This window comes from Macrotis lagotis, chromosome 2 (genome assembly GCF_037893015.1).
Source record: "Macrotis lagotis isolate mMagLag1 chromosome 2, bilby.v1.9.chrom.fasta, whole genome shotgun sequence".
NCBI lineage: Eukaryota > Metazoa > Chordata > Mammalia > Peramelemorphia > Peramelidae > Macrotis > Macrotis lagotis.
The window spans coordinates 78,376,517-78,400,257 of record NC_133659.1 but is presented as its reverse complement, the minus strand read 5'-3'; the positions used below and the strand labels follow the sequence as shown (position 1 = coordinate 78,400,257).

Sequence of the window (23,741 nt, the reverse complement as noted above, 5' to 3'; positions counted from 1 at the left end):
TCTGTGCTAGCAACTAAGAAATGAAAAATTTACTCTGACTTCTCATTTCTATACGTCTGTGATTAACAAATGCTTCAATTCTCTTAACTGCCTGGGTTCAGAATCCAGAATTCAATCAAGAAATGCCTACCATGTACCAGGTACTATCCTGGAGGCTTGGAGAGAAAAATGAAAATGAAATAAGAACTTGGAGCTTACATTTTTACCAGAAGAAACATCAAGAATACATAAAAGCATATACAAAGTCTGCATTGTGGTTGATTAGGCATGAGTAGCTAAGGGTATCTTTTTCTCTCTCTTGCCCAAACATATCAATTCTAGCTTTGTGATATCTCTCTTTCCATCCCTACCTTTCCATTCCCTATCCATCACCATATTATTCCTGCTTAAATGATCTTCTAGCATTTAGTACATTGTCTGGCACATAGTATGTACTTAATATTTACTGATTAATTAATTACCTCTTGCACCAGTAGCTAACTAGTTTCCTCCATCTCCCTTTACTTCTCAGCTACAGCTCCTTTTGGGCAGAAGTCCTAGATTAATTTACGTAACATACAGCTCTAATCTTGTCACTGCCATTGCTGAAAAAAAACTTAAATGGTTTTCCATTGCCTATTGAAAAAAAAAGTCTAAATTCCTTAGCTTGGTATCTAGGCTTTCTAAATTTTTTATACAAACTAGCTTTCCATAGGATTATCTTTTGGGAAAATTGCAGTTTTAAAATACAAATGTCTTCTTGATAGTTTCTGGCTCAATAAACATTTTAGTTACTTTAAATGTATAATTCCATATTGCTTTCCAGAATGTTTGCACCAATTCACAACTTTGCCAACAGTGCATTAATGTGTTCCTGTCTTTCCATGCCCCACCTCAACATTGACTATTCCCATGTTTTGTCAACTTTGCCAATTTTCCAGGTGTGAAGTTAAACTTCAGGGTTGTTTTGATTTATATGTATCATAAGAGAAATTATTTTTTGATATTTTGCAGCAGCATTCTTCCATATAGTTGTTAATTTGCAGTTCTTTTGAGAAATATTTGATCACCTCTTGTAAACCTTTCCTTTTATAGACTATAACTGGACTAGGTCACACAGTTAGTTTCAGAGATGGGATCTGAACCTAGGACCTCCTGAGTTCAAGTCCAACAGTCCATCCAATAAGCATGAGAATGAGGTAAATCCAGAGTTGTTTAACTAGCATTTCTCTTATTAATGATCTGAATTATTTCATTTAGTCTTTGCTTACTGCCATTCTTTTTTTTTAACTGATCATTTTTATCCTTGGACTACTTAATATTTGGTAAATGGCTCTTGTTCTTACATATTTCTATTAATTCCATAAATCTATTTGATATCATCAAGCACTTATCAGAGTTCTATTTCATGTTATTCTCCTTAACATATTCCATGCCCTAGGCAAATAGAACTAATTATCTTCTTCCAAACATATCACACAATTTCCCATCTCCATGCTTTTATGTGCTATCTGACATCAGTCTCCCTCTCTCCTCCTCCTCCACACACTTCTTTCCACTTTTTGAAATGTTGCTTATCCTTCAAGGTCCAGCTTAAATGTATTTCCCAATGGACCATGAAATTTAGGTTCCTGCATATGGGATGGGAGTGGTAGAGTTAGGTCTACAGAGCCAATTGCAAGCTCAATCAATAGTAGGTTAGAGTTGTTTTTATTTTTATTTTTTAGTTAATTTTTTTTTTTTGCAAGGCAAAAGGGCTTAAGTGGCTTGCCCAAGGCCTAGGTAATTATTAAGTGTCTGAGACTGGATTTGAACCCAGGTACTCCTGACTCCAGGGCCGGTGCTTTATCCACTGCACCACCTTGCCACCCCTAGAGTTGTTTTTAAAAAAAAGTCTGCTGCGTATCAGCTTATGTTAAAAAAAAACACATGTCTAGAACAAGGAAGGTTTCACTGCACGCTTTCCTAGTTGGACACAAACGGAGTGCTGTGTTTAGTTTTGTTTATCTCTTTTTTATTTTTTAAATTATCATAAATTTCTTTATTTTTCCAAGTCTATGCAAAGATAGTTTTCAGTATTCATTTTTAATTGATATTTTATTTTTCTGATTACAGATTATAGAAGTTTTTCAACATCCATCTACTTGCATATTTATAAGTTAGACATTTTTCTGCTATCCTCCCTTTCCACCCCCTGTTCCTTGACTGTAAACAGTTCCATAAAAGTTGTATGTGTACTTTTCTGTTTCACATATTTGCCTATTAGTCATTTCATGTATGAAGAATTAGGACCAAGGAAAATAAAGAATGGGATGGGAAGGAAAAATATAGGAGAAGTTTTTAAAAAGTGAACATAGTATCCAATTCGATTCTATGGTTGAGTTTGGTTTTTTCCCACTCTGGATGTGTCCACAAGTCTACTAGGGTTGTTCTAGTTCTTTGAACTGCTGAGAAGAGCTACAATCCATCAGTGTTGATCAGGTCAATGTTGTTAATGTGTATAATTTTCTCTTGGTTCTGCTGTGGATATCTCTTTTAAGAAGGCCATTGGTAAGATGTAGCATCTACAGAAGAGGGTTACCAAAATGTTTCAAGTGGGAAAGAGAAGACTTGTTAGAAAGAAGGTTGGGGGTGGTGATTGAAAGGTTTTCATTTGATTTATTCTGTTTTACCCCATGAGTTAAACCTGGAAGCAATGGGTGGAAACTGCAGAGTAGATCCCTACTTGATATAAAGAAAAATCTGGTAGCAATTAGAGTTAACCAAAAGTGGAATGGAATGCCTTAGAAGGTAGGGGGTACTTTATAATTCCAGGTTCCACAAACAGAACCTGGACTACTATTTGTTGGGGATGTTTGGAAAGCAAATTATTCAGGTACGAGCAAGGCCAGGTGAACTTTTAAACCTTTTTTTCCCCTTTTCTCCCCATTTTATTTTAGTTTTTGCAAGGCAATGGGGCTAAGTGACTTCCCCACCGTCACACAACTAGGCAATTATTAAGTATCTGAGGTCAAATTTGAACTCAGATCCTCCGGACTCTAGGGCTGGTGCTCTATCCACTGTGCCACCTAACTGTCTCCTTCCCATTTTATTTTGAAACCTTTCTAAAACAGTCTTGATTCTCTGAAGGTTCTTTCCAGTCCTGGGACCATCATATCTATATCCCTGTGATAATCCTAGCTTGAAAAACATTCTAATGCTTGTGCCTTAGTGACATCAGCATTTCAACTAAATGGAAACGATGCTAAGTCTCCCATTGGGAATGCTGACGCATGTTCCAGCTAAAGAGGAGTCCAAGATCTCCTGATTATACCAGTTCATCCTCAGGGATGAAATCTGAGGGTAGCTGCCGAATTCCTCACAAGCCACAAGAAAGATCTTTGTCCTCCTCAGAGTTCTGGGGATGGTCGCCTTCTTTCCTTCTTTATCATCCAAAGCAGAAAGGTAAATCCAAAAATACCTGTTGCCCCTTCTAAAACACTCCAGCTCTAGGTGGCTTTGCAACAGTAAACAATGAAATCATAGGGACTCCTGAATAAACACATCGATTCTCGTTGCAGGGGGTAAGACAACAGATTGAAAATGAAAACAAGTCAAATACTCTGGAAGCAAAATTAATGCAAATTGAAGCCTGAAGAAAACTGTCAGCCTCCCAGCCTTTGTTGAATTGTTTGTTTCTTGAGTTATTTTAGAATCACAGTATCGCTGTTTCCCACAGCTTGGATGTGAATCACACAACCCCTTCTGGGACAAATGATTCTGTCCTAATTTAAGCAGGTGATTATATAGAGAAAGAGGGAGGAGGGAAAGAGGCTCTGCCCTGTGTGGGCAGCTGAGACTAGGAAGAGGGACAAAGCACTGTCTTTGCCAAAAAGCACTTTAAGAATGGGATAGGTAGTCATCTCTCTGACATTAGTGCAGATGAAGTCTGTCGGGATTAGAAATCTTCATTCTATTTTATAGTCCTACAATTCCATTGCTTCCATTTTCCTTTCAAATTGTGTCTGTATTTCCACAGTCAGGTTAGGTCAAGAAGCATTTATTAATCACCCAGCTTGTGGTAGGAGAGAGGCAGGGATGCAAATTCTGCTCTCAAGGAGCTCACAATCTAAGGGGGGGAAATATAACTTTTGTCCTATATACATCTTTCATTGATCCTCAGCTTTGATTCTTCAGATAGCACAGCATTCCATGCCTCATGGCTATATGACATCATAGGAGAAAAATTGATATTCAAAATGTGGACTTGTGTTTCATTTAAGGTTGTGCTGATCAAAATTATTGATTTAACTCTCTCAAAGACAATTGAGTCTATTCTTTTCTTTCTGTTCAATTTGGGTCCAACTCTTTGTCTATTTGTAATGCTTAACATATATATATATGTATATATATATACACATATGCATGTGTATGTATATATGTATATATGTATATATATATGTGTGTGTATATATATATATATATATATACACAGTGATAAATTCCCCAGATTGTCTTTGCAAATAATAGTTTGGACAATAGTCATTTTTCATGTACTTGATTATAGATTCCATTTAGAAGACCCTTCAGTATTCTAGGACTTAATGATGTATAATTTCATTCATAGACAAGTATACCTATAAAATCTTACTATTTATAACATAAGTTCTTAAACTCTTTTGTGTCATGAATTCTTTTGGCAGCCTAATGTTACCTATGGACCCTTATCAGAATAATATTTTTATTTTTTATTATTTTTTTCAGAATAATATTTTTAAATTAATAAAATAAAATACAAAGGATTACATATAGTTAGTGTGGACTTACATATATTTGTGTATATGTACAAACATCCCTTGGAGATAATGTAGGTTTGGTTCTAGTCCATTACAATAAAGCAAATATTTCAATAAGAAGTGTCACAAGAATATTTTGGTTTCCCAGTACCTATAAAAGTTGTGCTTACACTATACTGTATTCTATTAAGTGTGAAATAGCATTCTATCTTTAAAAATGTACATGCCTTAATTAAAAAAATACTTTATTGCTAAAAAATGCTAACCATTAACTGAGCTTTCAACGAGTTGTAATTGTTTTGCTGGTGGAGGGTTTTACCTCCATGTTGAGGGCTGTTTGATCAGGCTGGTGCTCAGGCAAGGCTGAGGTGGCTGTGAAATTACTTAAAATTGACAACAATAAAGTTTGCAACATTGATCGACTCATTTAAACACTTAGAGGTCACTGTAGGTTTGTTCATTAGTCTAATTCCGATATTGTTGCATCTCAGGGAATAGGGAGGCCCAAAGAAAGGGAGATAGAGGGGAATGGTTATTTGGTTGAATACTCAGAACACACACAACATTTATTAAGTTTGTTGTCTTATATGGGCACAGTTTGTGATGACCCAAACAATTTCAGTAGCAACATCAAAGGTCATTGATCACAGATTACCATAAAAGATATAATGATAAGGAAAAAGAATAAAATGTTGTGATGTTTGTCCTTTGTTCTCAAAGATCATGACATCAGGGAAGTGATGCCATGACAAACATATGAATTGAATTTGAGTGAGGGGGTGCTGTACTAGATCCCCAGCCTCACTTTCTACCCCAGAGCTATCTGGGTCCAGTGGCCTGATGTGAATGAGGACAACTGAAGATGGCCCTGAATATGAGGCAATCAGGGTTAAGTGACTTGCCCAAGGTCACACAGTTAGTAGGCATCAAGTGTCTGAGGTAGAATTCTAACTCCTGACCTCCTGACTAATGAAATGTAAGATTTATCAAAATGTGACACAGAGACATGACACACTGTTGGGGAAAAGTTTTGACTGGCTTGCTTGACTCAAGGTTGCCTTTAAAACAATATACAACAATATCTGCTAAAAGGAAATAAAGTAAACACAAATTAAATATTGTATATAGCATGTGAAATATATATACATATATATGTAGGCTCACAGATCCCAGCTTAAAATTTGGACTCTGCACAGGCTCTTGTACCACATGGGATGCTTTTAGAAAGTAACTGTCTCTGGGGGTGGCTAGGTGGCGCAGTGGATAAAGCCCTGGCCCTGGAGTCAGGAGTACCTGGGTTCAAATCCAGTCTCAAACACTTAATAATTACCTAGCTGTGTGGCCTTGGGCAAGCCACTTAACCCCATTTGCTTTGCAAAATCCTAAGAAAAAAAAAAAAAGTAACTGTCTCCCTCACTTAATATAAATAATTAGGTGTTTTGGGCCGAGGCCACACAGCTAGGTAATTAAGTATCTGAGTCCGGATTTGAACTCAGGTATTCCTGATTCCAGGGCCGGCACTCTATCCATTGTGCCACCTAGCCACCCCCCTTGCTATTATTTTTCTTTTTTTTTAGGTTTTTTTTTTTTTTTTTGGCAAGGCAAACGGGGTTAAGCAGCTTGCCCAAGGCCACGCAGCTAGGTAATTATTAAGTGTTTGAGACCGGATTTGAACCCAGGTACTCCTGACTCCAGGGCTGGTGCTTTATCCACTGCGCCACCTAGCCGCCCCATTATTATTTTTCAAGGAATCTTGTATATATATCCATTTGAAAAGGAGAAATCATGTCTACATCTTTATCCATCCATCTATCCCTTTTACTATTTTGATTTAAAGACTTAAGAAAAACTGAGGGTGGGGAAATATAATTTATAGTTCAGTGGAAAGAACATGCTGTACTTGGGTTCATTTCTGAGTTCTTCCTGTGGGATCCTGAGTAAATCACTCAATCTCCTTAGAGGTGTTTTCTCATATGTAATTTGAGAGGGTCAGCCTAGATGGTCTCTGATGTCCTTTCCAGCTCTAGTTTTATGATCTTAGGATCCTTCCAATTATATATTTTCTTTTAAAAATAATTACTTTTATTGATGCTTGAAAAAAATGATCATTTCTAAATATGCTCTCCTATACCTTACAATAAGATCTTCTATGCAACAAAGAAAAAAAGGGAAATGAAATCAATCCACGTACTGCTATATCTAATGGTATAGTCTACACTTCACTCCCTATGTCTCTCTGGAAATAAAGGTAAGATACAGGCTCTCATATCTTCTCCAAAGCCAATAAGTACCAAGAAAATTACTTTGTGCTTCAAATTAGAGCTTTTTTTCATTTACACTGATGTAGTCATTTTATATATTAGATCATAATTTATTAAAATCAATAAACTTAAACAACTGGTATTTCCTGCTTCTAGTGTTTTAGTTCCTTTTCCCTAACAGTGTTCCCTAGAATTGCAGTTGTTGTTCAGTCATAGTCAACATTTTTGGAACCCATTTGGAGTTTTCTTGGAAGAGATATTGGAGTGGTTTGTCATTTTCTTCTCTAGTTCATTTGACAGATGAGAAAACTGAGTCAAACAGGGTTAAAGTGACTTGCCCAAGACTACACACCACATGTATTTGAGGTTGGATTTGAACTCAGGAAGATGAATCTTCCTGACTCCAGGCCTAAAAGGACAGAGCTATCTGAAGTGGAGAATTTAAGATAGTTCCCTTATCAATAGTATCATTTGGGTTGATAAACATTGATTTAAGCAGGAATTTGCTGGTAAATGTTTAACAACTGGCTCTCAGGAAGAAAAATGTATCTATGATATACTTTTAAGTTTTATCTGCTATCTGATTTGTAGCATTTGGAGATTTCCAGATGCTTACAACAAAAACTTAACAATGGGACTCTGGTATGAGCTGGTTCCAACACAGTATGTGGTTTTTTGGCAGAAAGTAAAGGGAAAAGGTCATGGGGTAAGGTAGGAGTGGCATTAGGGCAGGAGGTAAAGGCTCATTTCTTAATTCCAGGTGCCCAAGACTCTTACTGAGAAATACTAACTTTGATTTTAATTTGCCATTTGTCTAATCCCAGACTACAACAACCAGGGACAAATATTAAAAAGTAGATGTTGGAAAAAAAGAGAAACTTGGACCATTGAGTCCCTGGGAGCATGGGGAGTTCTAAAGTGAATTCCTTCCCCCCCCCCCCCCCCCCCAGTCCTGTAAGGTTCGCATCTGGTGTTCACTTAAGGCCAGGTTCTCAGGCTGAGTTGATGTCAACAAAGTGTTTAGTGTCTTTGGTTTTATCCTTGAAATGATCTTCCTTCTAAGGTCCACTGTATCTCAGGGGCATTAGCTACTATCAGACTTTCAGATCAGATGGAGGCAGCTGTGGCCTTTCCAAAAGTTCTTGGAGATCATCCAGCCATCACCTTAAAAAAAAAAGAAGAAAGAAAAGAAAAGAAATTCAAATGACTGATACAAATAAATTTTGGCCATTTCCCAGATGCATTTAGGGAGATCCTTGGGCTGTAATATTGTATTCCAATAGGATATGAACTCTGTTGTTGAAATTAATCTAAAATTCCTAACAGTTTTTTAAAAAGTCTGTACCCGTACCATTTTAGCAAAGATGGCTCCATTGAGATTGTTCTTTTTGAGTTCATATGACAGACTCACAGAATTTAAAAGTTGTCATTTAGCTCAATCCCTAACCAAAGGAATATGCTATAACAAACCTGCCAAATTATCATTCAGTCTCTGATTGAAGACCTCCAAGGAAGGGAAGAAAACCCTACCTCCTCCTTAATGTAACTCCTCTCACTTCCAGGCAGTTCTAATTGTTATCATAAATTGTATGTGTGTGTGTGTGTGTGTGTGTGTGTGTGTGTGTGGCAATTTCTATTTATTGCTTTTGATTCTGCCCTTTAAAGTGAACAGAAGTCTAATTTCTCTTCCAAATGACAGTCAGAGACTGTTTAATGGGGTGAAAAACAACTCTATATGCCCTAGAGTGGCTAACATCATTGATCTTGACAGACAGGTAAGAGTGAAGCAATCTGATTGGAGAAAATGTCTGATTTGTAGTGGACTCACTTCTGTTGGCTGTGAATCACAGTGACAGAAAGCATCTTCTTTCTTCTCCCTTCTTTCCTTTAATTATTATTTTAAGTAGAGATGGAAAAGACCCCACAATACCTTTTTTTTTTAAATAATCATCACTGCTAGTATTATTTTATATGACTGATTCTTTTCTTTTCTTTTTCTTTTAAAAATAAACTCATTTGTTCCCTTTGTCCTTGGGCATGTTATTATTGGAGATGTTTGGAGGAGTGTCTCTGAGAGATTTTGTATTTTACAAATATATGTTATGATACTCAAGTCCTTGTATGAGAGACTGAAACACTTCTCTAGGAGCTATTTTTATGAACAATATTATTACTTTCCTAAGGAGAATATTAAAAGGTCAGGGAGTTAGGTGGGAACTCGAGGAAAAAATCCTCCTCTGAGTTAGTTCAGTAGGTTGAGTCAGAAAGGATGTCAAATCTATTCCTTTTTGAATGAGAAGGGAAAATGAGAGGCTTCAGAAGGACACAGTGTTATTCATATTTCTTAACAAGAGTAGTATGAGGTACTTTATCAAAAGTCTTGATAAAATCTGGGTAAATTATATTTATAGCATTCCCTTCATCTCCTAGTTTAGTCACCTTCCAAAAAAGGAAATGAGGTTAACTGGCATGATCTGCTCTTGAGGAAGTTGTATTGGCTCTTTGTAATCACTGCTTTCCTTTCTAGACTATTATTTCTTTAATAATCTATTCCACTATTTCCTTAGGAATGAAGGTCAAGTTCACTGGTTTAGCGTTTATAGACTTTCTTCTCTTCACCCTTTTTTCAAAATTGATGCATCTGTCAATCTCCAGTCTTGTGGCACTTTTCCATTTTCCCTGATCACTGTTTTCCAGTGATTACTGAGAGTGCTTATTACAGTCACCAGTTCTTTTGGTATCCAAGGATGTAATTCACTTGAATTCACCAGGGAAGCTAGGTTTTCCTTTAATATTTACTTACCTGTTAATCATTTTTTGTTCTGTCATGTCCATTATTAAGATAATTCACTTTGGCAGAGAAAACAAACAAAATGGTGAATGAGAACCTCAGCCATCTCTTGGTTGTGTCAGTTATCTTTCCATCCATTCCAAGCAATTGTCTTCTTTGATAACCTCTTTCCTCTCAACATAGTCTGGCAAATCCTTTGTCTTTAGCTTTCCTTTCCAGCCTCAATTCATTCTGGACATTAAGAATCCTGACATGGCTTTACAGTACTGTTCTGTACACATACTCATCTTCTTTTCATTGGTTTTGCTTCCATGATAGTTGGTGAGCTCCCTGTAGATGCTCATCACGTCTCTCATTGCATTTAAGGCCATCTCCAGTTTCCTGATTATCTGGCCCTTGGACCCAGTAGACTCTGGAAGAGAAAGTGAAGCTGGTGACTTTGTATAGCTCCCTCTCACTTAAAACTAACTCACTTACATGTCATAGTATCCCATCCCTAATGTCATGGTCCTCTTTGAGAAACAGAGGTCAAAAAACAACATCAGACAGATTCCATTTTTCCTCCTTATTGGAATTCCCCCCCCCTTTGTATCTTCAGATTTTCTTTTTTTCAGTATTTTCCATGCCTTTTTTGACCCATCTCCCTCCATAACAATTTAATCCTCTGGATCCTACCTTATGTTACTTTTGAACTCTTTGCTTTTGACTTTCCTTAATATGAGAATCCATTTCAGATCATGGTTAGCTATTCTTTTCCTCTATCACAGACTCTAACAATAAGTGGTTCTTTCCCTCTAGAGTTTCCCATCCCTACTTATTTTCACTCCAGAAATGGATTTCTCTCTATTTTTTCTTTTAGGTTTTTTGCAAGGCAATGGGGTTAAGTGGCTTGCCCAAGACCACACAGCTAGGTAATTATTTAATGTCTGAGGCCAGATTTGAATTCAGGGACTCCTGACTCCAGGGCTGGTGCTCTATCCACTGTGCCACCTAGCTGCCCCAATTTCTCTCTATTAATGAGAATCAGATTCATAGAATAGAATTTCTCTCTTTTGGTTCTACCTTTGGAAGGATGAAATTATCACTAAGGAAATTCAAGAAGTGATTATCTGTTTTTGGCAGAGAGAATACTTCAGCAGATGTCTGAATAGCTGAAATCCCCTATTGCTCTATTTTGCCTCAGTGCCAGATTTGTGATCTATTTCCCAGACTCCTCATCTAGTTCTTCTTTTTGTCCAGGTGGCCCAGAGTATATTCCAATGACAAAATCATTCTTGTTTCTCCCTACACTGACTTTCAATACAAATATTCTTTGTCATGTATTCCCTCTGTGGATGCTGACTTTTCTCACATGAATTTTCATTCTTAATATATACAGAGTCAACACCATTCCCCTTCCCCTTGACCTATCCTGGTTTTTAATTATAAACTATACCCATCCAGAGAAATATTCCAGTTAGGGTTTTTCCCCCACTAATTCTTAGGAAGATCTAGGAAATCAAATTTGTCTTGAATTAGGAGCCCTATTTATTGTAGTTGAAGGATAATGACTTGTTCTATCCCTTGGTTTCCCCTAATTTCCTGCCTTATATCATCTCATCCTCTGTCTGATTTTTGTGCTTTTTTTTGGGGGGGGGAACTTTTGAAGAAGACATCTTCTGCTGGCAAAGATTCATCTGTAACAGCTTCTTATACTTTCTTCCTTTCCCCACCTCTCTTTCTTTCATCTCACAATCCTCAGCTCCTTTCTCCTCCTTTCCTCCTGTTTTCCTTTCTCTTTCTTCATCTATTTCCTCTTTTCTTCCTCTATCTCTCTTTTTTCTCTTCTTCTCTTTTCCTTTGCTGTAAACATTTTCCCTCTCTCCCTCTTCCCTCTTTTTTGCTCTCCTCCTTCTCTTTTTCATCTCCTCTATTTCTATCTCTTCCTATTCTCTCATTTATTCTTTTTTCTCTCTCTTCTCTCTTTTTCCCTTTCTCTTCTTTCTTTTCCTCTCCTTCCTCCTCTCTTTTTCTTCTTTCCCTTGTCTTTTTCTTTTTTCTTTTCCTTTCTCTTCTTTTTCTTCCTCCTCCTTTTTTCTCATTCTATTCTTCCTCTTCTCTCTTTTCTTCTCTTTCTTTTTTTTATAGATTTATTTTATTTTCTGTTGTAAATTACATTTGTCAGACATAACTGACTTAAGGAGTAGACAATGCAAGATTCCACTGTACTTGGTTTAACAAAATCAAAATTGATATTTACTCTGGTAGAGTAGCATTTAACTCCAATTCTTCCCAACTATCCCCCTTTTGTACATAAGATTAGTGGAGGTAAAAATGACATGGAACTGACCTGAGGCTATATCCGCAAATGTGAAAGTCCTCTTTCTGTCATCAGGTAATTCATATGGATAGTGACATAGCAACTATCTAGATTCTTGAAAGTTTCTCAGAAATTCTCTTAAATCCATACAATAAGAATTGCTCAGTTTTGGTGTGAAATCTTCTGGCCTTTGAAGCAGCAGCAGCTCACTTTTGCTTACTGTGTCTTCTGAATCCTGTAGAAGGTCCTTATCTGGCATCTGAAACTCTTCTTTCTGTGCTGTGGCCATTTCCCTCCGGTCATTCATGTTGGGACAATTAGAATTTACTCATTCTCTTTTCCTCTCTGTTTTGCATTTCTTCTTGGACCTCCTCTTTTAGCTGCTCAAACATTTCATTCTCCTCATTGAGGTCCACAAGACTCTTGACCTCTTCTTCATCGCTCAGGAATTCACTTATTTCTTGACACTTTTCCTCAAACATTTCTCTTGACATTTCCATTTGTTCCATCCACACAACAGCTCACTTCTGAGGTATCTCCTCCTCCTCAAGTATTAGCTTTTGAACATCTTTTAAATTTACATTTACAAGTTTCAGATTTTTCTGGAGCTTTTCCCTGTAGACCTTAGCAGCCTCTTCCATGGGTAGAACTCTGTGATTCTCACGTTCTTGAGATTGACAACAGGATACACAGAGTAGGGTATGATCACTCATACAGAACTTCTCATCCTCTTGGTGTCTGTCACATTTGCTGGGTCCCTCAAACCTCTGCTGCTGTTATTCTTGGGAATAAGGTTGCCTTTTCCCTAAAATGGCATTAAAAGTTCTTGCCTGGGAGACATCTACAGCAAGAGAAAGGAATGGAAGCTTCACTGGAGTCACTGAGACAAGATTGACAAACACTGTGTCCACAAGGGGCACTCACTGGATCCGTAAGATAGGCTCAACAAATATTGCAGGTGAGGACATTCTGGATATCCTCAGTAATCTCTTTAGAGGCCATGATCCTTGGATAGTACTGTAGAATGCTTTCTTTCAAGAAACTCCAAACAGGAATGGTTTTTTTCTTCTCTTTCTGCTATTCATCCTCTTATTTTCCCTTCCTCTTTCTCCCCTTTCTCTTCCCATTACTTTCACTAACTGCCCAGTTCCATGAGAGAGATGGCCTCATTTCTAAAGACTCCCCCCAATCCTGTACTGTAATAGATCTCCTTCTCCCACTTTTCCCCTTTTCTGTCTGATGCAACAGACAGACTTGTAGTGCCTAATAATATCTGGGTAGGAATGCATTTTGATGGGCCTCAATATGCAAGGCCATTGAAAGAGAAAGAGTTTTGCCCTGTTTCCTACTGAGACAGAGACTGACTACCATTGTAATCTTATCCTCCCCATTGTCATTAAATACCTTTAATTTTAAAAAAAGGGAAAATATTAAACTTCTTGTTTTTTTGTGAGATTCATCTGCTTCCAGAGGCGAAGCATTTTCTTTATATTTTTGTTCTTTTCCTTTCTGGGAGATTGTTGACTAAAATCTATTTTTCCTGCCCCTGCTCTCTTCATGGCTGCCTTGGGTTGGGGACTATACTCAGGAATATTTTAAGAATACCTATTCACATCTGGACTGCTTGAAGATTACTTTTTTCCCAAAAGAAAGTAGTCATTTGGGGGATGGCTAGGTGGTGCAGTGGATAAAGCACTGGCCCTGGAGTCAGGAGTGCCTGAGTTCAAATGCAGCCTCAGACACTTAATAATTACCTAGCTGTGTAGCTGTGAGGCCTTAGGCAAGCCACTTAACCCCCATTTGCTTTGCAAAAACCTTAAAAAAAAAAAGAAAGTAGTCATTTGGAAAGAATTATACCTTTCCTCTGACCCTCTCCCCCTCTCCCAGAGCCACCAGTGTTGATGAAGTAGAGGCCAAGGTCACCTCATATGTCATCAGCATGCCCTCACCTTCCTCCTTAATGTCTAAGAGGGTTCTTATTAACTTGGTCTTCTCTTCTCACACATCTACCAAAGCCCACTTAGCTGAGGGTTCAGACTTTGTCAGTCATTCATCCTAGATGTATAACTCTATAAGCTTGTTTTATGTAACACTTTCCTGATAGTATCTAGAAATTATCTTTTGGGGGGGATTGGGAGGGACAGGAAAAATAGAAATACATACCCACAGAACCACAATTTCAGAGTTCTTCTATTCCCATCCTAAGACTGAAGAAGAATTCTACAGTGTATGGGTTTTTAACCTGATTCATGGGCAGATTTCAGGAGATCTGAGACCTTGGATCAGAAAAAAAATTTATTTATTTCTTTTTTTCCCCTTACTTTTTTTTAAAGAAAGATTTTATTTATTTTGAGTTTTACAATTTTTCCCCCATTCTTGCTTCCCTTCCTCCACTCCTCCCCCGAAGGCATTCTGTTAGTGTTTACATTGGTTCCATGTTATACATTGATCTCAGCTGAATGTGATGACAGAGAAATCATATCCTTAAGGAAGAAAAGTAAATTATGAGATAGTAAAATTACACAATATATAATGCCTTTCCCCCCTAATTTGATGGTAATAGTCTTTGGTCTTTCTTCAAAGTCCTTAATTCTTTTTCTGGATACAGATGGTATTCTCCATTGCAGACAGCCCCAAATTGTCCCTGGTTGTTGCATCAGTTCATGCAAATCTTTCCAAGTTCCCTGAATTCCAGTCCCTCATTTCTAATAGAACAATAAAGTTCCATGACACATATACCACAGTTTGTTAAGCCATTCCCCAATTGAAGGATATTCACTTAAAAATTTATCTTTTTTCAACATAATTGTTTTTCTTTTTAATCCAATATATTTTATTTAATGCATTTAAAAACATTCTGAGGAGGGATTCATAGGCTTCACTGAACTTTCAAAGGGATCCACGACCAAAAAAAAGGTTAAAACCTTCATTCTACATCATACCAGACAAGCAGTGATGCAGCTTTATTTATTTTATTTTTTTTTACAAGGCAATGGGGGTAAGTGGCTTGCCCAAGGTCACACGGCTAGGTAATTATTAAGTGTCTGAGACTGGATTTGAACCCAGGTACTCCAGGGCCGGTGCTTTATCCACTGCACCACCTAGCTGCCCCTGATGCAGCTTTATTTAAAACCTTCCAGTGAAGGAGCGGAGATCACAGGATAATTGATTTAAAAGAGACCTTAGAACCCATCTACTTTATCCCCCTCCTTGTCTTACAAACCAGGAACTGAGACCCAAAGAGTTAAAGTGACTTGCCAAGGATAACATTGGAAATGAACAGCCAAATCAGGATTCAAACCCAGGTCCTCTAAAGCCAAATTGAGCATATCTGACACTGGATCATATTGAATCCACTATCTGCCAAGGTAGCACATTCACTTATGCAATGCTCTAATTATTAAGGAAGTTTTTTTTCCCCTTTTCATATCAAGCCTAAATTTGTCCCACACTTTTGATTTTTCTCTTCCCTAGGCAGATAAATTTGGGAGCTTTAGTAGAGTCTTTCTTCCCCAAGAGTGTTCCCACTCCCTCTTTCCCCCCACCTGCCTCTTTTCACTCATGGAACTGGAATCCAAGAAGAGGGTTTGGGTTAATAGGATTTGTATTTGTATGCAGCCTTAAAGCTCATCAACTTTGGTGGTCTGTGTGTTTGCTTATTTGGTAAGATTAGTCAATGGTGCTAATCAAATAGTGGGAAAATTCCATTCTGTTCCATTCAAGGATTCAGTTTAAACAAACATGAGGCTTCCTAGTGGGGGTGGGGGAGGTTGGGCTTTGACTGCTATCTGCCATGATAAATTTACAGTTTGGAAGTGGAATGGGCTACCTCCGGAGACCTTGGTCTCCCCCTTAATAGAGATCTTCTGAGAAAGGTTGGATGAGTACTTGGCAGGATGTTGAGAGGGGATTTCATTTCAGATAAAGACTAGCTGACCTTCTGAGGTCACTTCCAACTTTGAGCTTCTTTCTGTGCTTCTGTAAATTAACTACAAATACTCAGGTGAATAGGGAATAGTAGTAGTCCACATGACACGTTACTGACTTGGATTCCACTAACCTTCCATTCATCATTTTCATTCTACTTTCTTCTTCTTCTTCTTTCTTCTTCTTCCTTCTTTTTTCTTTTTCTTCATCTCTGTCTATCTGAGTCTCTATCTTTCTGCCTCTCTGTCTCTGTCTGTCTGTCTGTCTGTCTCTCTCTCTGTCTCTTATCTGTTAAGAGAGAAGGAACATTTGTTATTCTCTTCATTCAGTATGGTGTAATGGATTGGTGGAGTTGAATCCCGACTGTTGTTTGGGACTTGCATCATTCTGAGAAAACCACTTAATTTTCCTGGGTCTCAGTTTCCGCAGCTATAAAATGAGGGAAATCTATTAGATGATTTTTTTTTTAGGTTTTTGCAAGGAAAATGAGGTTAAGCGGCTTGCCCAAGGCCACACAGCTAGGTATTATTAAGTGCCTGAGGTCGGATTTGAACCCAGGCACTCCTGACTCCAGGGCCAGTGCTTTATCCACTGCGCCACCTAGCTGCACCTAGGTGATCTTTAAAATCCCTTCCATCTCAAAATCAATGATTTTCTGTTGTCATTCTTTCTAGAAAATCCAAAAGTACTAGAGACTTAAGATTTGAGGCCATTTGAATTTCCCCAGAAAAGAGGAAGTTCCTTCTCAACTCTCCCCAGCAACCATTCAGCTCAACAAAACAGTAAGGAGAGAATGCATTATAGTATTGAACACAATTAGAAGATTTTGGTATAAATCCCAGTTCAGATATTTACTAGGAGTATAGTCAAAGGGAAATCACTTTCTCCCCACTTCAGTTTTGTTACCAATAAAATGGGGATAGCAATAGTTTTACAAACTACTTAATAGATCTATTATAAGAAAGGCTATGTGTATCTTAAAGGATCATATACTCGAGTCACCCTTATTATCTTCTGACATACCCCCTAGAGCCAATCAGTTTCCATGATTGGTTAGACCTAATAAGAAACTAGGTCACTCTACATTCTCTCCCATTCTTAAGAATATTTTTATTTAAAGTTTTAACTTCTAAATCTTTCCCTTCCTCCCTCCTTCCCTGCCCTTTTCCCTTCCTGGAGATGGTAAGCAAACATATATAAGTTATATGTGTTCAATTATTTAAAATATTTCCATATTAGTCATTTTCTTTAAGCCTTGAATAAAAGGGAAAAAATGAAAGTGAAAAGTAGCATGCTTCAGTCTGTATTCAATCAATATCAGTTGTTTCTCAAGAGGTGGATAGTATGCTTTATTATTAGTCTTTTGGGATTGTTCTGGATCATTGCATTGCTGAGAATAGCTAAGTCATTCATAGTTCTTCATCGAACAATATTGCTGTTACTGTGTTCAGTGTTCTGGTTCTATTCACTTCACTATGCATCTTGAATACCCATTTTAATAGAGGCTTTTTTTTTTGCCTCAGAGAGGGCTCTACAGGGAGATGGAACACAGCTCACTCTCTCCATTATGCATAGGCTGTCTTAGTGAACCTCAGGCTTCCTGTAAGGCTGAATTTGGTAATTGAGTTAGAACAAAAGGATTCTTAGGTTGAAATATCCAATTAATGGTGTACAAGGGAATTGGAAAGGTACTCACATGGTATGGACTGGTCTTATTAAAACTATTTTTGGAATATACACAAGGAGTGGTGGTAGTGTGATATAATGGATAAAGAGCAAGCCATGAAGGTGTGAGTTCAAGTATTACTTCTGATACACTCTGTGACCCTTGACAAATCCTGATTTCTCAGGATCCAAAATTGTTTTTTTTTAAATGCTGAACTTACTATATTAAATAAAGTGAGTCATTTCTATATATACAGTAGAGTAGAAAGGAAAAAAAGAAGACTGTACATGAAATTTTAGATCTCTAATGAACAGTTTGCTTGAAAACTTTCCAAAAGCATGAGTTGTAGAGAAGATGCTTACTAGCATTAGGAAAAGGAGTAACCTTCCCCTGTTTATAGAGAATAGTGTGGCCTTGGGCAAGCCACTTAACCTCATTTGCCTTGCAAAAACCTTAAAAAAAGAGAGAGAATAGTGTGCTGTGTTAAATACCTTGAATTTATACCAGAGAATTGGAAGGGGGAAAAAAGATATACTAATCTAGTGAACTTCCCTTTATAAATTAACCCATATTTCTTTTTTCTTTTCTTTTTTTCTAATTATATGCAAAGGTAATTTTCTATATTTGTTCTTTTGCAAAGTTTTGCATTTCACATTCTTCTTTCATAAGGTTATACATGTACAATTATGTTTAACATACTTTCATATAAGTCATGTTGTAAAAGAGGAATTAGAACTAAGGGGGGGGGGGGGGACAGCTAGGTGGATAAAGCACCAGCCTTGGAGTATGGAGTACTTGGGTTCGAATCCAGTCTCAGACACTTAATAATAACCTAGCTGTGTGACCTTGGGCAAGCCACTTAACCCCATTTGCCTTGCCAAAAAAAAAACCTAAAAGAACTAAGGGGGGAAGATCCATGAGAAAGAAAGAAAACCCATAAAAGAAATTTTTTATTTTGCAGGGCAATGGGATTAAGTGGTTTGCCCAAGGCCACACAGTTAGGTAATTATTGTCTGAGATTAGATTTGAACTCAGGTACTCCTGATTCCAGGGCCAGTGCTCTATCCATAGAGCTACCTAGCCGCCCCGGTAAAAGAAATTTTAAAGAGTGAACATAATATATTTTGTTCTGCATTCAGACTCCACAGTTTTTTCCTTGGGATGTGGATGACCTTTTCCATAAGAGTCTCTTGGGATTGTCCTTGATCACTGAATTGTTAAGAGGAGCTTTGCCCATCATGGTTGATCATCTGACAATGTTACTGTTAATGTTCTACTGATAACCCATATTTCTATTAGCATTTTGCAATGTACTATAACAATCATATAAAGTAGGAAGTATTTTCTTCTTTTTACACATGAGGAAACCGAGGCACTTAACAATTAAAAGTGGCTTACTCATATTAGTAAATGTCAAAATTGAAACTATTCTGACACCAGTGTCCTTATCCACTATTGCACATTGCCCTCAATAATACTAGGTTCTAGGGACAAGGTTCCCTTGCATAAAATAGACTAACCAAGTTCTGTCAGAATATAATTCCTTCCTAGGTTTAAACAAGAAATTCCTAGAATGTTCTTCTCTTCTCTTCTCTCTGTTTAGCTGAAAGTCCTTATTCTTTTGTGAATTTTCCCAAATAGTTCTTGTTCATAATTATCTCTTTCTCATAGCTAATAATAGCAAATATTTTAAGGTTTACAAAGTATTTATTTGATGCTTTAATGCTATTATTATTGACATTTGATGATGAAGAAATTGACCCAGAAGTAAACTGACTTGGTCAGGGTCACACAACTAGAAAGTGTAAAAGGGTGATTTTAAACTCCTGTCTCCAAAATTAGTATTCTATTCACTGCACCATTAGGATTTATGGTCTACGGTCCTCTTACTTCAACCCATTGATCTGGGCTCTACTGGTACAGCTCCAGGAAGACCTCACACTGAGTAATTCTTGTCTATTTCCTGCCATACTGGATCTGTCCAAGGTGCTGACATCTTTCTTTAGTTTTTTAAAAAATCTTTCACAGATACCCATGCAATATTCAGGTTGTACATCAGTTTTCTCTCACTCTTATTAAATGAGTAACACTACTTCTTTACCAGAAAATAATGGAGGGAAGGAAGAAAAGAAACATTTATTCTATGTCTCAGACTCTCTAATAAATGCTGTGGATATAAATAAAAGCAAGAAGAAAGTTCATTCCTACCCTCAAGGAGTTTACATCCTAATGGAAAAGAAGGGAGTGGGCACTGTGGAGGAATCTTCCAGGATGAGTATATACTGATCTAGGGTAAGGTAGTTTGAGATTATGAGGGAGTTCCAGGTTAAAATAGCAGTAGAGACATGATTTTAAAGTTCAGAAAATCAGGAGCTAAGTTGGAAAGGAAATGCATCTTCATTAATAAATCATGATATCTTTGATCATATATTTTATGCCTCTTTTCTTATGTAAGACATCATTAGAAATATATAATAATAATCCTACTATGCCTCTCATGCATCTTTTCATTGTCCTTTAGTTTTTTTGTAATTTTGAATCTTCTGAGATCATGGCATCTGATGATTCTTATAATAGCATCTAACATTGGGGAACCATGCATGTTTAAAAAATGGAATTTTGCTTTTGAGATCATTAAAAGACTACATACCTTTTCTTTTTAACTTTTTAAAATTTATTTAAGGCAATGTGGTTAAGTTACTTGCCCAAGGTCACACAATGAGGCAATTGGATTTGAACTCAGGTACTCCTGACTCCAGGGCCTGGGCTCTATCTGCCTCCTACATACCTTTTCAAATGAATCCGGCCTCTTCTCAAATTATATTCAATTCTAGGTCCAACTTATCCTTCTATAGCTCTCATCAAAAACAACAATGGACAAGAAAATATTTCCCATCCAATTGTATGGCAAAGTATGAGTAAAAGTCATTCCTTATCCACTTACTTTTTCTTTTATGGATTGTGAGCTACTCTATCCTTTCTCAATGAGGAAGCTCTCTATTACTTTGGGGATGGATGCAATGAGAATAATATATTCATGAGGATAGACATCTAGAGGACTATGCTATGATGTCATTAGTCTTCAAAAATGAAAGATGAACAACAATATCCTCAGCACACTTCACTTGGTAGAGCAAAACATAGTTTTAAAGGCTCTCCTCCAGTAAGATGTTTTCCATCTCAAGATGAAACTCTTAATCAATCAACATTAATTAAATACCTATTATATACTAGGAAGTGATGATTGGGTCAAATAATCACAGGAAGATTTCTTTCTCTGTATATCTCTCAGGCAATTATGTTTGACTACGGAGGTGATTTGTAACTTTGAAATCCTGTTTGTTTTCTTCTTGGGGCAACTGGGTGGTGCAGTGAATAGAGTAGTGCCTTGGATTTAGGAGGACTGGAATTCGAATCCAGCCCCAGACACCTGTCACTTAATAGCTCTGTGACCTAGGACAAATCACTTAACCCTGATTGCCTCACATCCAGGGCTATCTCCAGTTGTACTGATTCATTATCTGACCATTGCACCCAGATGGCCCTGGAGGAGAAAGTGAGACGGGTGACTTAGCAAAGCATTTCCCTCACTTAAATCCAATTCATGCACTTGTCATGGCATCACCTCCCTGATGTCATGGTCTTCTTCGAGAATGAAGGACTGACATTAGTATTGTTTTCTTCTCATATTTTCATGAAGAATATCCTTGCTATCTATACAGACTATTTACTGAAAGGTAAGAAAGTAGGTATATGGATCAATGGTTGTTGATGTCTTCTAGGTTCCTTTTGTTCTTGGGAGAAAATAATATTTATTATTGATGTTCTGAAACCTTCTCTTTGAGTTGCATTGAAAATAAATCCATAAATATTTTTAAAGCTTTATTACCTCCAATACAAGTTTTGTCTATACAATTGTGATTGGGTCAAGCCTCTCTTCTTGACTCCAATCTTATGTACTATTTTCATGTCATCCATAACATGTGTGGTAAGGTGCTCTAAATGTGGTGTTCTACTATTATCTTTTTTTGTTTCTTTCTTTTTTTTTTGCAAGGCAAACAGGGTTAAGTGGCTTGCCCAAGGCCACACAGCTAGGTAATTACTAAGTGTATGAGGTTGGATTTGAACTCAGGTACTCCTGACTCCAGGGTCAGTGCTCTATCTACTGTGCCACCTAGCTGCCCCCTCTATTATTATCAATGATGAGAATTGATTAATTTAAATAATTTATTTATCCATTGTATCTATGCCAGGCACCGTGCTAGACTCTGTACTACCATCAAAATTTTTCTATTTCCTGTTTATTGTCTTCCTAGTTTCCCTCATAAATGTTCTGAGGGATAATTCACTTTATTTGGGTTCTGGGCCATGTTTTCTAAAGGCTAATTTATCTTTCTTTATTATTGTTCTGGTGAGGTTCTAGTCCTCGCTGAACACCCCTTCACCTTTTGGAATGAGCAGATAAGAACAGTTTATTCCAATGTTCATGAAGACATCTGAGGCAATCACCAGAGGCTGACAGCTTCCTCCAACCCTGTCTCAAATCCAATTCACTTTAAAGTCAATATCACTGCTCTTCTTCAAAAAAAGGAAAGATGAACAACTACAACTGGTGATCATCCCTTCTCTTCCTCCGTAATGTTTTATAAATGGAGTTGCACTCAAACTTATTGCCTTTGTTTGTGGTGTAGCTATGCTCAAGATTATGTTGACTGAGGGAGTCTTTGAGCATTCTACAACTCATTTCAGCACTCATTTGACATACAATAAACTCTCCTAAGAAATAATGATACAATATAAATGGCTTTAATTGTATTCATTTTCATTTTTTCAAGTCAACAACTTGTTTTCTTAGTTCAGGTTGAAGCTGTTCTAAGCACTTTTGCTAACCACCCTTCATTGGTAGCACTTCTCTTTCCATTTTTAATACTATTTATCTATTGTTATTTAACTCTATCACTATTTCTCTTTATATATATTTATGTCTTATTTCTTCAAATAGATGATAAACTTGATAAGGAAAAGCCCAGATTTTACATTTATCTTTCCCTTCCCAGAGGCCTCAGCATAGTGCCTTGTAGATAGATAACATTTATATTTTAAGTTTTGCAAAATACTTTGCAGTATTATCTCATTTTTTTCTCATAACTATGCTGGGATGTAGGTTCTATTATTATCCTTCTTTGCAGATAAAGGAACTAAGACATACAGAAGGAAAGGGAAGGTGAATGGGGACAAGAGTTTATTAAGTACCTACCATATATTTAATACTTTTAAAGATTGTGACTTGTCCAGGATTATACAGCTAGTAACTATCTGAGGTTACATTTGAACTCAGGTCTTCCTGATCCAGGACCAGCACTCTATTCACTCTTGATAGATAGATGAACTATGATCAGAAGCTAGTAAGCAAATATAAGAAGTGATAGATACCACTCATAGGGTTGAGGAGGGATTAGAGGGTGGTTAACTGGAAAGACAGGATCACCAAGCCCAGTTGGAATGGGTTGGGTAAAGTTTAATTATAACATCCATTCCAGGAATCAAAGAACAAAGAATAACATCAAGGGTTGAATCCAAGAGATTCCAGGTTCACTCGGAGGACCAGATGGAAAATGTGATTTCATTTCTGGGGTTAAACAAAAGGAGAGGAGTGTGTGGATCTAACTCTTAGAGAGAAGCAGGTGCTTCGAATAATGGTGATTTCTTTCAGTAAAGGATCAGCCCTAGGCAAACAGAGTTGTCTTCCACTTTCATTGTGCACCTCACCCAGACAAATGTTAAATGACTCCCTTGATGCTCATATATCCCTCTTCTCTTCACACTTAAAATAATAATGACAACCAATTCTCCCATTCTTGATTTGGATTCCTCTCTATTTCTTTAGGGAGGGGAGAGAAGAAAATAAATCCTTTTCCCTAACTGGTAGCTGAGATCTCTCCATATGTCTACTCATTTAAGATAAAAACAACAGAAGAAAATTAACAATAACATACCATTCCCATTTCTGCCTTTTTTTTCTCCATTTGGAAAAACAACCACA

At 37.2% G+C, this 23,741-nt stretch overlaps 1 protein-coding gene and 1 pseudogene across 1 annotated transcript in view; one reads left to right on the top strand and one right to left on the bottom strand.

The window, feature by feature from the left end:
• NMNAT2 (nicotinamide nucleotide adenylyltransferase 2) overlaps positions 1 to 23,741 on the top strand; it is a 260,278-nt gene that overhangs the window by 89,413 nt on the left and 147,124 nt on the right. The gene's annotated exons all lie outside the window — the stretch shown is intronic.
• On the bottom strand, positions 12,062 to 13,107 carry LOC141510836 (E3 ubiquitin-protein ligase TRIM17-like; annotated as a pseudogene).